The 14,047-nt window shown below is 37.2% G+C and overlaps 1 protein-coding gene across 8 annotated transcripts in view; it reads right to left on the bottom strand.

Moving 5' to 3' along the window:
- Window positions 1–14,047, bottom strand: part of RALGPS2 (Ral GEF with PH domain and SH3 binding motif 2) — a 158,822-nt gene that overhangs the window by 126,719 nt on the left and 18,056 nt on the right. The window contains exon 1 of one of the 8 annotated variants that reach the window (XM_072830789.1): window positions 4,262–4,411. The exons of 6 other annotated variants lie outside the window; for them this stretch is intronic. The gene's annotated coding sequence lies outside the window, so the exon portion shown is untranslated. Of the gene's footprint in view, window positions 1–3,163; window positions 3,301–4,261; window positions 4,412–14,047 lie in introns of those variants that run through there. One more of the 8 variants, XM_072830788.1, reaches the window with a different exon arrangement.

Here is a 14,047-nt window from a genome sequence, read left to right as displayed (position 1 = left end):
TAACAATTCAATCATTGGAATAACCCTATGAAATATAACATTATACCCCATTTTTAGAAATAAAAGGATAGGTAATTTGCCCAAGTCTACACAGTAGGGACAGACAGCTGGAAGAAGGAAAAAAGGGAGGACAGATGGAGGGAAAAAATTAAGGACAGAAAAGACAGATGAATTGATAAATGGATAGAAATAAAACAGAACAGAGGAGGAGTGTGGGGAAGAGAGAAAGGAAAGGTGGAAGGGAGAAGGAAGAGGAGAGAACAAAATGAGGGAAGGAGGGAAACAGAAAAGGGAACCTAAAAGCTATTCCTACTCGGAGCAAGTAGAAGGGAAAAGAGCAGGAAATGAAATAATCAGAATACTACTATCCATTATACTTCTATTCAGCTTCAAGAGTCACATGATCTCTACAGAATGAAATGATGTGTAGGTTTATAAAGAAAGACAAGGGCAGCCCCCATGGCTCATCAGTTTAGTGCCGCCTTCAGTCCAGGGTGTGATCCTGGAGACCCCAGATCGAGTTCCGAGTCAGGCTCCCTGCATGGAGCCTGCTTCTCCCTCTGCTGTGTCTCTGCTGCTCTGTCTGTCTCTCTCTCCCTCATTAATAAATAAATAAAATCTTAGAAAAAAGAAAGACAAGGTGAAGGGTCAGAAGAAGGGAGAAATAAAAACACCATAAACAAGAGTGCAAATTTAAAAGTGGGGATGACCTAGAGAGGAAGTGCAATGTGGAGTGCTGACCTGCAGGCTTAGCAGAACCTTTGTAGTGAACTCTGGAAAGGTTCGAAGAAGTGATGGGACCAGACTGTGGAGGATCTCAATTGCCAACTGGGGGAATTTAGATCAGAAGGGACAAGCACCAGGAATCATGAAAGGTCTCTTAAGTAGGGAAGTGATCTTAGAAAACTAAAACCAGTATTTCAAGGTTTAAACCAGTATTTTCAAGGTATTTTGGTGGCCAGAGGTATGCCACTATGTCTGAGGGAAGGTGAATAGTAAACAACACTCTTCCACCTTTTGCCAAAAACAGCAAAGTATCTCAAGTGGTATGCAGACCTCTTTCTTAGCCAAGCTTCTCCAATCTCTGCTCACTAGGACTTTCTTCTAGTCTTCTGCTGTATAAATCTCCATGGTCACATTGTACCCCCTTCACATCAGTCACCTTTCTCCTACCACCACCAGTTTTTTTTTTTTTTTTAAGATTTATTTATTTATTCAAGAGAGACACACAGGGGGGTGGGGCGGGGCAGAGACACAGGCAGAGGAAGAAGCAGGCTCTTTGCAGGAGCCTGATGCAGGACTCGATCCCAGATCCCGGGATCATGACCTGAGCTCAAGGCAGCCGCCCAACCGCTGAGCCACCGAGGAATCCCCATTACCAGTTTCTAATTCAGAATCCCTGGTGCTGTGGAAATGGCAATCCTAGTTAGAGGATATTAACAAAAAATTAATGGAATTCATGTCAATTCATGAACACCACCCGCAAAACTCCCCTCCCCCCACTCTATACCAAGGAGAAGAGACAGCAGTTCATTGGTAAAATCATGAGATATGGAATACTAACTCTAGGACTTTAACCAGGTGTCTTATGCTGGGTTATTTAATCTCTGAACTTTGGTTTCTTCATTTATAAATAAGGAATGACAAAATACACCTCAGAGAGATTCTGTAAGAATTAAAAGAAATCAAAGGAAAAAATCCCATGTATCTAGAAATGGTATAGTATAATAGAAAGAACACAGATTTAGGACTCAAAAAGCCCTGGGTTCAAATCCTAGTCTAGGCACTATCAGCCAGCTGTAAGGCCTTGGACAAAAAACTTTGCTAATATTTAACCACAGGCTCCAAGTCCATCTATCAGTGACATGGCTTAAAAAAGAAAAAAAGCAGAGGAGGAGGCACACTTCTACTTCTAAATTCCAGAAGCATGTGAAAATTACAATATAAATCAATGGATTAGAAAGAGTAAAAGTATTCCACTAAATGAAGCATTTTGAAAGACTTAAGTACACTGGAAAAGAAATTTACCAAATGATTAAAAAATACTTCTACTTAAAAAACATTCATTTCAGGGTGCCTGTGTGGTTGTCAGTTAAGCATCTGCCTTCAGAGCTCAGGTATGATCCCAGGGTCCCATCAGGCTCCCTGCCCAGTGGGGAGCCTGCTTCTCCCTCTGCCCCTCCCCTTGCTTGTTCTCTCTCTTAAATAAATAAATAAAATCTTGAAAAAAATTTCATTCCTTTGAAAGAAGGTCTAAATGTGTATACATGTTAACCAATAATAATTATATCTCTCAGGACAAAGAAAAGATAGATATACAAGTGTGTTACAATACTAAGCCACTAAACTGATGATGGGTTTCCTAAGAGAGATTAATTTCTAAGTGAAAATTAAACATAAATGTTATAAATTATTTTATAAATTTATCCAAAAGCATGCAGCTTGAAATTATTCCATTTAACCCTAGTATTATAGAATAAGTGATTAAAACAATTCTAAGCTTCAAATCGTTCTTAATCAAAGGGTGGCAAGCATTTTTTTGAAAGATAGCAATTCCCATGGAAAAGAACACACCAAACTATAAGGAAAAAAAAATTCTGGAGAAACTTCAATCACTGTGAGCCAACCACAATGACAGGTTTAGCAATTTCACACCACCCACGTTGCAAAAGAAAAAAAAAATGATGATGTCTAAATTAATCCACACATTTAGAAGACTCATGTCAAAAAACTAAATTAATTGTTTCCTAGCAAGACAGTTTGTAGATCATTACCAAATTATTATTTAAGTTAAATACCTTTATATTTTTTCCAGGCATATATTTTATCTCTAAATATTTAGGTACATACTCAAGATGTGTATGAGAATCTGGAGAAAGCCAATTTTCAAAACAGACTAAACTAAGATCTTAAATTAAAAAGAAAAAGATAAGGATAGCAGGAAATTGTTTCACCTATCACGATGCCACCTTATTACCCTACCTGGAGTAGAATGCATATATTAAGAGCAACGGAAAATAACTGACCCATGTAAAATGTACCCCACCATCTATAAAATAGCAGCCATCCAAAGTGTAAAGAAAGGATTAAAAATAATGAAGCAACTTTAAAGAATTCACTAGCATTAAAATGGTTTTACCTTTTTTTTTTTTAATGGTTTTACCTTAAGTCAAAGACTACACATAGCCTTTCAGATGTGATTTTGCTGCATTTGTACTGAAGTGCAGCAATACTGGAATGATCCATTTATTAACTGGCCCATATCTAAGCAGAGAGCTTATATATCCATGTACCTAACTGGCCGCAAACGAAATACTTGAAGAGAGATTTTCAAATGACTGAACAATAAAGAGGAAAAGTCTTAAGTATGCCTTTAAAGGTTCTGCTCTATCTCCAGTAGAGAAGGTTCACTGAAGATAATTTGCCAAGTGATTCTAATACCTAAGAGTTCTGAGATCTCCCAGGCAACCTGGCCCAAAATATAAATATAGGTTAACTAGAATTCAGATAACAGAAAGTTGCAAGCAAAAAGATAAGCTGTGCTCCAAATGTTTCTGTATGTTTTTGGTTTTGGTGGGGGTGTGTGTGTGCATTTTAGCCAGACGCTCTGCTCAGAAGACTAGCCCATAAACGTCCATTTAACTCATAAAACTATATATTTGAAATAAAACAAAAAACTCAACATACTATACAATATTAACAATTAAAGCATTAAAACAATCCAGCTGAATCAGAAACAGCTTTATATATTTGGCAGAAGTATGCCACTATAGGCCCAGAAATGGTCAGAGAAAGGAACTCAGTGTGGTAGTACCAAACAATGGAATAGCACAGTTTGTCAAGGACTATACTGTTGGAGTGAAAATTTCACATGGGCTAACAGTACAGCATTGCTTCTCTTAAGCTCTAAGAAAAGAGAAAAAGCCTAAAAAGAAGAGCAATTAAATAGCCTGGGCCCCAAGAAATTCTTGTACCTGAAATGTGAGGCTAAGCTGAACATCACGGAACAATCCATTGGCAAAGGATTATACACAATGCAACACTATGCAGTCACTAAAATACCACAGAAGAAACTCAGTGACATGTGGGAAAATATTCACAATATACTGCTAAATGAATAAAGCAACTTACCAAACAGTACTTAAGGTATAACCCTTCTGTCATTATCATTAGTATAGTATAGATCAGAGATTATACCAACATGCACTACAATGTAGCTATTTCTAGATTTCCAAGTCACTTTTTCCTAATTTTGGCTTACCTGTATTTTTTAAATTTTCTATAGAGACATTATTTTCATTAGAAAAAAGTAAAAAACAAAAATGGTGTCTTCCCACAGATTGCTTATTAGCTGCAAGAGGAAAAGAAATAGCTACACCATGTGAAGAAACAGGACAACACCTTCAGAGTGTGGATCAAAATTACCATTGACAACAAGGAACACAATGACATCATGTGCTTCTGTTGTGATACTCTGGGAAGGGCACATTACTTATGAGAAGCTGAGCTGGCGGTGTGCATAACCTGAATCTAATGCCGAGGAAATGGACAAAAATAAGCTGAGGAACATTTTATGAATTCATTCTTTTAAAAATCTCAATGTTTCATGAAGCACAAGGAAAGGCTAAAGAACCATTACAAATTAAAGGAAACTCAAGAGACATGACAATTAAAGAGCCTATACTGGAGGGCAGTAAATGCTATAAAATATCAGAACAATTTAAAAAATTATTAACTGTGGATTAATAACAAAATTATTAACTATAGATTAAAGTACTGGGCAGCCCGGGTGGCTCAGTGGTTTAGCACTGCCTTCAGCCCAGGGCCTGATCCTGGAGACCCAGGATGGAGTCCCGAGTCAGGATGCCTGCATGGAGCCTGCTTCTTCCTCTGCCTGTGTCTCTGCCTGCCACCCGCCCCACCCCCGTGTCTGTCATGAATAAATAAATTAAATCTTAAAAAAAAAAAAAAAGTACTGTATCAGTTTCCTAAATTTGATAACTACACTGTTAAGAATAAAATTGAATAATTCTGTTAAGAAATAAAATTGAAATATTAAAAAGTAGAAGGGTATAAGGTATTCAAACTAATTTCAAATATTTCAGAAAAACAGTATCCATATGTATATGAAATAATTAATAGGGCAAATGGGGCAAAATGTTAAAAAAAACTGGTGACTTTGTGACTCTGACCTACTTATAACTGACAGTTTGAAATTATTTCAAAACAAAAAGTAGGGAGGGGGGACCCTGTTAATTCCCCTGAATTATACAGAAGCTCGACTTAAAAACCTTTATTTGCAAAATTTCGTAGAAACTAAGCTACACATCCAATAAAAAGTACAACTCTCACCAACAGATGGCGTGATTGGTCACTTTTTACTTCAGAGCCAAGATGGACTCCCTGAACAGTCTTTTAGAATTAAAGCTACATATACCCACAAATATTTTTGTCTCATGCTATTAATACAAAGAATAATATAGATGAATATTATTTAAGAGGTGGAAAGTTTCAGATCTTTGGAGATCTCAAATTAGGGTACATTTCAAATCCCCAGGTCTTCCTTTATTTTACTCCCAGGGCATGCCCTATACCCACTCTTGAAAAATCACAGCTGTAGTAATTTACTATCAAGTAATGGAAAAATACTGTATTCTTTAAATGTGTAAGAATGAAAGAAGGGGAGGGAAGAAAAATGGAAGGAAAGACAAAGAAAAGGAAGAGGGGAAAAAAGCAAGTTTGCTTACGGTTTTTTTCAATCCCCCGATTTTACAGAAGACAACAATCTCACGGGAGGTTATGTGACCTGGCCAAGCTCACATAATTAGTTCATCATAGAGGTAGGTCTTAAATGTTAAGTCTTTGGCTCCCAAATCCTCAGCGCTTTCTACAATACAAAATTACCCCACCCCCTAACAAACCCCTCACTGAATGTTTAAATACTGTGAAAACTCAGCAGTGGCAGACAGTGAAATATCTAGTTTCTCTCCATCTTCACTTTTAATAGAAGTTCATCAGGTGAACATGGAAACACAGGAAATAGCATGTACAAAGGCTAGGAATGGTGAAATCCTTTGTCACAGTCATTCAGGGAACTCCCAATCGCTAAGCACAGTATAATTAAAAGAGCAAAATGTAAAAGAAAGCTGAGAAGCTTTAGAAACTGAGTCTGGAGAAGTAGGTAAAAAGGGCAATGTTTATTACAATAAAAAGAAAAGCCTGGACTTTATCCTTAGGCAATAAAAAGGTAGAGTCCTTATAAATGGACTACTAATTTATATGATCTTAGAAGTTACTTTCAGAAGGAGAGATTTATATTGCACACACAGAGAGAAACCATATTAGTCATTCCTACTGAATTCAGAAGTCTCAACAAATAGATAACCAAGGTGATGACTTCAAGTACAACAGATCCGTGATGTTATGAGAAATCTGTCTCTGGTCATCTTGAAAAAAATCCCCAAATTTGAAAATACTGCTATGGCATACAACACATTAAAGTATAACTAACTTTTTTTTTTTTTACTCCTACAAGCCTTTTAATGAATCTAAAAATAGTGTAATTTATACTTATTATTACACTGCCATACAAATCGCAAAGTGGACTGATTTATACCATTATTTTAAGCCATCACATAATCTTACATTTTATTCTATCCAAAATTCCTCTTCTTAGACCTATTGCTTTTTGCTTCTCTTTTGTCATCAGCACTAGGAGTTGGCTTGGGCAGCATAAACAGTACTGGCAACAAAAGTTACCATACAAAAAAGTAGAGCATATCCAGTGCCATAGAGATATGCCTACCTGCTTGAGGCCACTTAAAAGCATAAAGCTGAACAAAAATCAAAATGACTGCACTAATGCTTCAGCAAAGAGGCTCAATCTTCAACAAAGTAATCTTTCTCCTCTTTTTGGAAAACCTCCCCTCCTCCCTTCCTAGGCTTTTGTTTCACAAACCTGGTACTACCCTGAAAACATGACCAAGGAGGCTAGCAGCATGTACACGATACTGTCAAAACAAGCTAGATCCTGTATTTCCTTATAAATCCCCCCAGCCCCTTCCTCCGGGCAGGCTTACAGTTTTGAAGGCCTTAGCCTGCTCCAACCTCTTTTGCCCAGCAAAACAAAAAGCTATGGTTCTTCTTTATCCCAAACTCTACAGTGGCTGGTTTTTGACAACAGTGTGATGGACTAGTAACACATCTGTGCTCAGCAAAATCACAAATCATCATGTCATACACTCATCAAGTCATTCACAGAATAGTGAAAACCACAAGTGCTAATTTGTGAAAGAGAGATCTATTCTATCAGCAACTCACTAGCCAAAAAAGCACCATGTACTCTAACAGTAAAAATCCCACTGGCCTTTTAAAAAGTAGCAATACCTATAACAACACAAATACTTGCATGGCAATTTGTACCTTACACACACCTTAAAATAATTTCAGCAGAAGGATTTCAAGAAATCTTGCTTTAGTAAATTTACAATATAGTTTTCCATTAGGACAGTTTATTCAGAACTAGCAGAAGTGGGTCTCTGAAGATGCTGACTCCTGCATATGTTTAGGATCACCCCCTGACCAGAAGAGCACTTCCTGTCTAAATATTAAGGTGCTATAAAGATTGGAACCTTGCTCTTTATTGAACAGCCCAAGATAAATATTATCATATTCAACTTAGGAAACTGAGGCTCAAAGAGGTGAAGAGGAAGATCTCTTAGCAAAGAGCAAAGAAATCTTCCCTCAGAGTTTTCGTCCCCTCATTCTCCTCCCATCCCAACCCCCAAAAAGGAAGACTTTCCTGTCTCATTGGCTACAATTCCTTCATACTTACTTATGTTTGACAAAGAGGAAATATCAGGGAAGTCTTCACTAAGAATCTGATATTTGAAATGAGTCTTAACAAGTAGAAACTGGGCAGATGGAGAGAAGTAGTAAGGACATTCCCGGCAAGAGAAAATCACACTCGCAAAGACAGAAGAAATGAAGAAACCAGCATGGCAGAAGAATGAATACTGGTTAATTCTTTGCAGAAAAAAAAGTGTGTGTGTGTGTGTGTGTGTGTGTGTGTGTGCATGTGTGTGTGAGAGAGAAAGAGAGACGGAGAGAGAAGGCAGGGGAGGGAAGAAGGCAACACCGACAACAAATTTCAAAGACAGGCTGGAGACAGGTCATGAAGCATGTAAAACAGCATGGGAAGAAATAGGCACTTGATTCTCTCCATCAAAATTCCTTACCTAAGAGACCATGAATTAAATCCTAGGGCCATGAACTGCACAACCTCCCAAAGGTATGAAAATTGTGTAACGAACACACAAAAATTAATTTTCCTGGATTCAGAGCTATCAAATGATTTTCAAAAGGGCCCAGGAATAAAAAGTGGTAAAGAACCACTATTCTGGGTGACTGGGAGTTATACAGTAACTACAGGCAGGGATGTGTGCCATAACACTTTTATTTTAGAAAAGGAACTGGCAACATGTGTGGAGGCTGGTGGATTAGAGAAAGAACCGTAAAAGCAGAGACAGCAATAAGGAGGTTATTGCCCTACTTCAGGCAGGAGATTATCTTACATTTTTAAAAACCTAATCCCATAGACTTCTCAAAAGTAAACTTGCTAGAAGCTGTTGACCATCTGCATATGGGTTGGGTTGTAAGCGAGAAAAGGGCATAACCATGCCTTATCATTCTTCCTCTCCTTTATAGTTCGTGTCATTCACTTATTCCACACCATCATCTATAAAAGCCATCTAGTTCATCAAGAGCAGCTACAAGTGAAAGGGCACCATTTTCTTCCATTTGCAACCAGTTACCATTGGGAACTAACACCAAATGTCCCAAAGAGGAAATGCTGATGGTCTAGAACAGGGGGATGGCAAACCTGCCCACAAGCTGAATCCAGCCCTGTTTTTGTAAATTAAAGTTGTCTTATTAGAATACAGCCATGCTCATTCATTTATATATTGTTTATAGGTTACTTCCCCCCCGCAAAGGTAGACCTGAATAGATGCAACAGACTGGCCTGCAAAAAAAAGCCTAAAGTATTTATGATTTGGGCCTTTACAGAAAGTTTGCAGATCCCTGATGTAGAACAAAAACCAGGACAGATTCAACTTCAGAAAGCACTCCATTAGCATAATAGATGGGGGTATGCAGAAGGCAGCTGTATGTAGACCAAATTCAGCCATGTAACATCAGTCTTCCGGTGCAGCTGCAGATATATCTGTAGTAGCAGCAAGTTACTCCTAATCAAATATACAAAAGTCCAAGAATGACTCTAATGGAAAAATAACACTCCACACCAGCAACGTATTAAGAGCCAATGTTCTCAACCCAATCCAAATACTTGTCCTTAGCCCTCTTTCTTCCACTCAAATTTGCCTTTCCTCCCTTGGGTTCTCTTTTAAGATGGAAAAAGAAAATCCTAATATCCAAGTATCATCGTGTAAAAACTGCTGAAGTATCTGATCTGAGAACAAGGGTCCTTGGTCTGTATGTGGAACATGGGCAAAAAGATAGGCATTTAAAATTAATGTCTCTTAAATCTAAACTTCATATTTCAAATAGCCACTAGTTATTTCAAAACCAAACAAAAACTAAATTTTAGTCCACTGATTAAAATTAGGCTCTACTGATAGCCTCTAATAGCCGTGGTTGGGAAATTATATCCATGGTGGTGGTGATGTTTTGACCTTTTTTTCAAATTATATGAAAACAAATATTGCGACATATCCAAATAGGTCAACTCCAGGTAGCTATACAAAAATAATTTCGGGGCGCTTGGGTGGTACAAACGACTTGGTTTCAGCTCAGATGAAGCCCCAAGTCTGGCTCTGCCCTCAGAGCTGAGTCTGCTTGAGTTTCTCTCTCCCTCTCCTTCTGTTCCTCCTGCTTGTACTTTCTCTCATATAAATAAATCCTTAAAAAAATATTTCAAAAATGAGAGTCTCATTCATATCATTCACACATTCCCAGAAGTATAAGACACTAGTTTCTTCAAAGATTTTTGTTTAGCAACTTGTTTTGTCAATAGCAGTGTTCAATACAGGAATGTGTAATAACACAGGATTCAAATAACAAGCAGCTACAATGACTTTAGATACTCAGGGTTTAGATAATCAGGGTTTCTCAACCCTAGCACTATTGACATTTGAGACCAGATAATTCTCTGTTGAAAGGGACTGTGCTGTGCATTGTAGACTGTTTGGTAGCCATCTGTGGCCTCTATCCACTAGACATCATTAACAGTTTGACAATCAAATGTCTCCAGATACTACAAAATGTCCCCTGGGGGGCAAAATCACCCCAGTTGAGAACCATTGCTTCCAGTGAGTTAAATTTCTTGATGACTTCTATGAAAAAGATTTCAACTGACTTTTTCTGCTTTGTGTATACTTAAAATAATTACATGAAAGGTACAGCAATCATGCATGGTATATAAAGCTTTTAGTAATAACTCTTTTACCAATTCACATCTACATTAGGAGCTTTATCACATCACTTTTTATAAACAGCTTTATTTATACACAGGTGGTGTGCAATAAACTGCACATGTTCAAAGCATACAGTAAACACCCAAGAAAAAACCTCTACGATCAAGATAGTGAACATACCTAGTTGTTCTCAAAGTGCCTGGTTTCTTTCATTCAGCATAATTATTTTGAGATTCATCTGTGTTGTTGTTGTGTATCAACAGCCCATTTCTTTTTATTGCTAAGTAGTACAGATATATCATAATTTGTTTATCCATTCATCTATTGAGAAGTCTGAATTTTAGTAGTTATTACAAATAAAGTTGCTGTGAATATTAGTATGCAAGTCTTTTCTCTTCAGTAAATATCTAGGTATAGAACAGCTACTAGGTCTACTATATTTAACATTTTAACAAAGTACTTTCTAAAATGGTTGTACTACTTAACAGTTCCAACAGCTAAGTATAGAGTTTGAGTTCTTTGACACCCTTAGCAACACTTGGTAATTAATTAGCCTTTTTGGTCATTCTAGAAGGTATGTATTGGTAGCTCACTATGCTTCTAATTTACATTTTTCTAATGACTAATATTTGTTATATATAAATATTTTTGAGAATTCTTTATATATCCTAGATATAAATCCTTAGATACTTGATTTGCAAATGTTTTCTCCATTCTACAACTTATCTTTTCATTCTAATATTTTTGAAAAGCACACATTTTTAATTTGATAAAAGTTCATTTCTTCAATGTGTTGTTTTATGAATCATGCTTTTTTTTTTTTTTTACTGTTTTTTTTTTTTTTTTTTTTATTTGTGATAGTCACAGAGAGAGAGAGAGAGAGAGAGAATGAGGCAGAGACACAGGCAGAGGAAGAAGCAGGCTCCATGCACCGGGAGCCTGATGTGGGATTCGATCCCGGGTCTCCAGGATCGCGCCCTGGGCCAAAGGCAGGCGCCAAACCAACCGCTGCACCACCCAGGGATCCCTGAATCATGCTTTTGATGTTACATTTAAAAATACTTGCCTAACTCAAGATCACAAAGATTTTCTCCTGGTTTTGTCTAAAAGTTTTATAATTTTAGGTTTTTACATTTAAGTCTAAATAAGATTCATTTTGAGTTAATTTCTACAGGCAAGATACAGATTGAAAATCATGTGCTTGTATATGTGCCACCAATCATTTGTCAAATGATGTCAAAAGAAAGGCTATCCTTTCTTTGCTGAATTGCCTTTGTACTTGGTTAAAATCCAGTTGTCTACATATGCATTGGCTTATTTCTGGACTCTTCTATCCCACTAATCTATTTATCTACCTTTACACTTGTTTTGATTACTTTAGTTTTAGAATGAATTGTGATATCTGATAGTATTAACCCTTCAACTTTGTTCTTTTTCAAAGTTGTTTCTGATATTTTAGGTCCTTAATATTTCTTTTCTTTCTTTTTAAAAAAAAAAAAAAGATTTTACTTATTTATGGGGGGGGTGGGGCAGAGGGAGAAGCAGGCTCCATGCAGGGAGCCCAATGCAGGACTTGATCCTGGACTCCAGGATCATGCCCTGGGCCGAAGGTAGGCATTAAACCACTGAGCCACCCAGGGACCCCCTCTTCAAAAAAAAAAAAAAAAATTTATTCATTTATTCATGAGACACACACACAGAGAGAGGCAGAGACACAGGGAGAGGGAGAAGCAGGCTTCATGCAGGGAGCCCAATGTGGCACTCAATCCTGAGACTCCAGGATCACGCCCTGAGCCAAAGGCAGACGCTTAACCACTGAACCACCCAGGCATCCCAGTCCTTTACATTTCTAAATGAATTTTAGAATCAGCTTGTCAATTTCTACAAAAAAGCATGCTAAGATTTTGGAATGGCAGGCGAGAATTCTACCACTGAACCACCAATGCAGATTTTGGAATGGGATTGCACTGAATCAACAGATCAATTTGGGGATTCTGTTCAACAATGCTGTATAGTTTTCAGTATTTCATACGTACTGCTACTGCCAATGGTATTGCTTATATTACATTCAATTTTTAACTAATTGTTCTGGTTTAAGAAGTACAACTGATGGGGGATCCCTGGGTGGCGCAGCGGTTTTGCACCTGCCTTTGGCCCAGGGCGCGATCCTGGAGACCCGGGATCGAGTCCCATGTCGGGCTCCCGGTGCATGGAGCCTGCTTCTCCCTCTGCCTGTGTCTCTGCCTCTCTCTCTCTCTCTGTGTGTGACTATCATGAATAAATAAAAATTTTAAAAAAAATTTTTAAAAAGTACAACTGATGTTTTATATATGAATCCTGTATCCTGCAACTTTACTAAATTCACTTAGTTTTAGTAGTTTTGTAGGTTTCAACAGATTTTCTGTAGTCCTGTCATCTGCAAAAAAAAAAGATACTGCAACTTCCTTCTTTCCATTCTAGAAGCCTTTTTTTTTTTCTTGCTTGACTACACTGCCTAGAACCCCTAGTACACTGTGGAACAGAAGTAGTGAGCACAGACAATCTTGCCTTGTGCCAGGTCTTAAGGAGAAAGCATCTGGTCTCCTACCATTAAAACTGTATTATCTGTAGTTTTTTCAGAGATGTCCTTTATTGGGTTGAAAAAGTCCCTTTCTAATCCTAATTTGCCCAGAGTTACTACCTGGAATGTAGGTAAGATTATCAAATGCTTTTTTCTTTATATATATTTTTTCATTTATGGAGATAATCATATGGCTTTTTTTTAGTTGGTTAACAGAATAAATTACATTGATTTGTTTTATTTTTTTATTTTTAAAAGATTTTATTTATTTATTCATGAGAGACACAGAGAGAGGCAGAGACATAGGCAGAGGGCGAAGCAGTCTCCCCACAGGGAGCCCAATGCAGGGCCGATCCCATGACCCTGGGATCATAAACTGAGCCAAAAGCAGAGGCTCAAACACTGAGCCACCCAAGCACCCCTATTGATTGGTTTTAAATGCTAAACTAACCTTGCATCCCTAGAATAAACCCTACTTGGTCATGATGTTTTGTTTTAAAAATGTTTGCATTTGATTTGCTATAATTTCTTTAGAATTTGTGCAGGTATGCTCATCTTTTTCCTAATGTCTTTATCTAGTTTGAAATTAAGGGTAATGCTGGTAATATTAATAAATATTCTTTTCTCTGCAATTTTCTGAAACTTTGTTTAGAACTGGTATAATTTATTCCTTAAATATTTAGAATTCAGTTGTGAAGCCATCTGGGCCTAGAGGTTTTTTTGGTGGGTATATTTTAATAGAATCAATTTCTTTACCAGATAGAAGTATTCCTTCTTGAATGAATTTAGCAGTGTGTGTCTTTTGAAGAATCTGTCCATTTCATCTCTGTTGTAAACGTATAAGCATAATGTTATTTATAATACTCCCTTATTATCCTTTTATTGTCTGTAGAATCTATAGTGATGTCACCTCTGTCATTCCTGATACTAAGCAGTCTAGTTAAAGCTTTATTAATTGTGTGGAACTTCCCAAAGAAACAGTTTTTGGTTTCTGATTTTTGTCTATTGTTTTTCTGTTTTCTATACATTTTCCCCACGCTGATCTTTACCATTT

Source organism: Canis lupus, chromosome 6 (assembly GCF_048164855.1).
Source record: "Canis lupus baileyi chromosome 6, mCanLup2.hap1, whole genome shotgun sequence".
Classification (NCBI taxonomy): Eukaryota; Metazoa; Chordata; class Mammalia; order Carnivora; family Canidae; genus Canis; species Canis lupus.
This window is presented reverse-complemented; position numbering and strand designations above follow the sequence as displayed.